This window comes from Electrona antarctica, assembly GCF_951216825.1.
Source record: "Electrona antarctica genome assembly, chromosome: 21".
NCBI lineage: Eukaryota > Metazoa > Chordata > Actinopteri > Myctophiformes > Myctophidae > Electrona > Electrona antarctica.
Genome location: NC_136802.1, coordinates 1,588,670 through 1,593,255, shown reverse-complemented (window position 1 = coordinate 1,593,255; position 4,586 = coordinate 1,588,670).

The window sequence follows — 4,586 nt, the reverse complement described above, 5'->3', positions numbered from 1 at the left end:
AGGTCTGCTATTTTTTTTAAACTCGTGAAATTGTGGCGCAAATCCTTGAATGGGGGTTTTGGGGGTCCTTGACATGAATATGTTTGAGAACGACTGAAATAGAAACATAGGGTTTTCCAAGAAAACTGTCAGGATATATATGGAGCGTGTCTTGAGTGTACAGGGTTTGATGAGGTCAGATCAACATATGGAATGTCAGAACAGGTCAGCTCCATATATGGAGATCTAAAGGGGTTTGAGGCCGGCTCCAGAAATCCAGATCTAGGTGATGATCCATTGTATGGTTATCCAGAGTTAGATGAGGTCGGTGTCGTGATCTCCATATATGGACATGGGGTCCACCACAGCTAGGTTGAGAGGGATGGATATCTTTGCGTTTGTGACCAAAGTGTGTCTTAATTCTGGCGTGAATTATTCAGAGACATTGTGAATATAAGACGGGTTTAATGTCTCACTCACCGCTTCTAATAAAAACAGATTCCTTTATTTATATACCAACTTATTTTGTACAGTCTTGTTTGTGGAAAGAGAGGTTTTGATATTTGGTTATTTTTTAATAAGAAATACTTTTGTCTTCCTGTGCCAGAGTTGCTATACGTTGTCTGTACAACTGTTTTTTTTTATTGATTGAAAAAAAGAAAAAAAAATCTTTCCTTCTTGGTTCTTCTCTTTGAATTGGAATATGTCAATTTCCTCTTTTTTAATAAAAGTCTTGTTTCGATTATTGTGCGAATTTTTTTTTATTAGATATTTGTAATATCATTAAATACTGTAGAGCCGTGCTATTCGACGCGCGGCCCCTCATGGTCATACCAATAAAACATATAGTTCGTTATTATCATAGTTTTGAACAAGATTGTAGGTATTTAGTATCAGTGTTTCGGTCCTTCCGGACCTTCCTCAGGCCTGAGGAAGGTCCGGAAGGACCGAAACGTTGCTTCATTAAAGCAGCTATAAGCAATAATATGTCAAAATATTAATGACCTTTTTGTTTTTTTGGTATTCAGACAGCCAGCAATGGGTAGAACGCTCCCAAAAAGAATGTAGTCTCTGTGACACATCTAGGGTCCGCAATCTGCATTCAAAGATGTTCCTAGAAGCTTTGTCATTGGTCGAAAAAAACCTGGTCGCAGTGACTAACAAATCAGGAAGCAGACAGGCAAATCGACCAATGACAAAGCTTCTAGGAAAATCTTTGAATGCAGATTGCGGCCCCTAGATGTGTCACAGAGACTAAATCTTTTTTGGGAGCGTTCTACCTATTGCTGGCTATCTGAATACCAAAAAAAACAAAATAAAAAGGTCATTAGAATTTTGACATATTATTGCTTATAACAGCTTTAAATAAGACAATACTCATGTACCGAGCAAATACACAGTGTGCGGGTGGACCTTATTGCTTTCATCTAATAACAACCTACAAAAAATAAGTAAAAGTTGTCCTTAAAGGTGGTTAAGGGTTTGACATGAGGGGGGAAAAAAAACAAAAGATCAGGATAATGGAGGCCTCTATTGACAGGATTGATTGATTCGTTTATTAGACATAAATGTAAAAATCACACCCGCGTGAAGTGAGGGGCGCTCTTATCATCATACAGCTTCATGGTGTATGTCTGATGATATTGTCAATGACATTTAATGTTTGTGTTAACACAAAAAATAGCCGATTTGCTCAGACGTCACTATGACGTAATTCTCCATTCATTGTCAATGGCATTTAATGTTTGTGTTAGGGCAACAATCTACACTAATAGTTGAATATATGAGGGACTAGCACCCTTCAAAACCAGCAACAGAGTTCAGTCAAACACTGATTCCAAAAGGGAGCGCAAAAAAAGAAGTACCAAGTTTAGAGCTAACTTTTGGTACCTTGAATTTGGGGAAACTACTTGACCGGGTGCGGGTGTACTTCAGAAAAGATGAGATGTATTTAGGACAATCTCCAAGCATGGCTTTATACAAGAACAGGTGCCAATGCAGTTTTCGTCTCTCTGTCAGGGAGGACCATCCAACCTTGTTATATAAGATACATTGGTGAGTACCATAGCTATCACCCGTAATACATCGAATTGATGAGTGATAAACAGAGTCTAGGGATTTAAGAGTGGATGCTGCTGCATGACTATAGATTATGTCTCCATAATCCAAGACAGACAGGAACACATAGTGGAAACTTTTTTTTAACCCATGGTGTGAATGCAATGGTGTCTTAGCAAGTGACCCGAGTTATTTAAACTTAGGTCATACCGTTTAAAGTGGACATCTTTTTTGTTGTCCTGTGAGAACTGTGGACACGAAGGTGTGACTTCAGATGGCTTGCATTTTTGAAACTCTTGTCACAATGTTTACATTGGAAAGGTTTTTCTTCAGTGTGGACATACTGGTGTGTCTTCAGCGAATGTGACTCACTGAAACTCTTGTCACAATGTTTACACTGGAAAGGTTTTTCTCCAGTGTGGACACGAAGGTGTGTTTTCAGGGAAGATGATGCAGTAAAACTCTTGTCACAATGTTTACATTGGAAAGGTTTTTCTCCAGTGTGGACACGAAGGTGTGACTTCAGATGACCGGACTGGTGGAAACTCTTTTCACAATGTTTACAGTGGAAAGGTTTTTATCCAGTGTGGACACGAAGGTGTGACTTCAGATGACTTGAATTGTTAAAACGCTTGTCACAATGTTTACATGGGAAAGGTTTTACTTCACTGTGGACATACTGGTGTGACTTCAGATGACTTGAATTATTGAAACTCTTGTCACAATGTTTACATTGGAAAGGTTTTTCTCCAGTGTGGAGACGAAGGTGTGACCCAAGGGACCTTGACTGTCTGAAACTCTTGTTACAATATTTACATTGGAAAGGTTTTTCTCCAGTGTGGACACGAAGGTGTCGCTTCAGGAGATACGAGTCTCTGAAACTCTTGTCACAATGTTTACATTGGAAAGGTTTTTCTCCAGTGTGGACACGAAGGTGTTGCTTCAGGAGAGATGGGTAACTGAAACTCTTGTCACAATGTTTACAATTAAATGGTTTTTCTCCAGTGTGGACACGGAGGTGTGTTTTCAGGGAAGATGATGCAGTAAAACTCTTGTCACAATGTTTACATTGGAAAGGTTTTTCTCCAGTATGGACACGAAGGTGTGACTTTAGATGACTTGAATAGTTGAAACTCTTGTTACAATGTTTACATTGGAAAAGTTTTTCTCCAGTGTGGACATATTGGTGTCTGTTCAGGTCACCTGACAGACTGAAACTCTTGTTACAGAATTCACATTGGAAAGGTTTTTCTCCAGTGTGGACACGGAGGTGATACTTCAGGTGAGATGATTGACTGAAACTCTTGCCACAGAATTCACATTGAAAAGGTTTTTCTCCAGTGTGGACACACTGGTGTGACTTTAAATGACTTGAATTGTTGAAACTCTTGTCACAATGTTGACAGTGGAAAGGTTTTTCTCCAGTATGGACATGCTGGTGTCGCTTCAGGAGAGATGAGTCAATGAAACTCTTGTCACAATGTTTACATTGGAAAGGTTTTTCTCCAGTGTGGACACGAAGGTGTGACTTCAGATGACCGGACTGGTGGAAACTCTTTTCACAATGTTTACAGTGGAAAGGTTTTTATCCAGTGTGGACACGAAGGTGTGACTTCAGATGACTTGAATTGTTAAAACGCTTGTCACAATGTTTACATGGGAAAGGTTTTACTTCACTGTGGACATACTGGTGTGACTTCAGATGACTTGAATTATTGAAACTCTTGTCACAATGTTTACATTGGAAAGGTTTTTCTCCAGTGTGGAGACGAAGGTGTGACCCAAGGGACCTTGACTGTCTGAAACTCTTGTTACAATATTTACATTGGAAAGGTTTTTCTCCAGTGTGGACACGAAGGTGTCGCTTCAGGAGATACGAGTCTCTGAAACTCTTGTCACAATGTTTACATTGGAAAGGTTTTTCTCCAGTGTGGACACGAAGGTGTTGCTTCAGGAGAGATGGGTAACTGAAACTCTTGTCACAATGTTTACAATTAAATGGTTTTTCTCCAGTGTGGACACGGAGGTGTGTTTTCAGGGAAGATGATGCAGTAAAACTCTTGTCACAATGTTTACATTGGAAAGGTTTTTCTCCAGTATGGACACGAAGGTGTGACTTTAGATGACTTGAATAGTTGAAACTCTTGTTACAATGTTTACATTGGAAAAGTTTTTCTCCAGTGTGGACATATTGGTGTCTGTTCAGGTCACCTGACAGACTGAAACTCTTGTTACAGAATTCACATTGGAAAGGTTTTTCTCCAGTGTGGACACGGAGGTGATACTTCAGGTGAGATGATTGACTGAAACTCTTGCCACAGAATTCACATTGGAAAGGTTTTTCTCCAGTGTGGACACACTGGTGTGACTTTAAATGACTTGAATTGTTGAAACTCTTGTCACAATGTTGACAGTGGAAAGGTTTTTCTCCAGTATGGACATGCTGGTGTCGCTTCAGGAGAGATGAGTCAATGAAACTCTTGTCACAATGTTGACAATGGAAAGGTTTTTCTCCAGTGTGGACATGCTGGTGTCGCTTCAGGAGATAC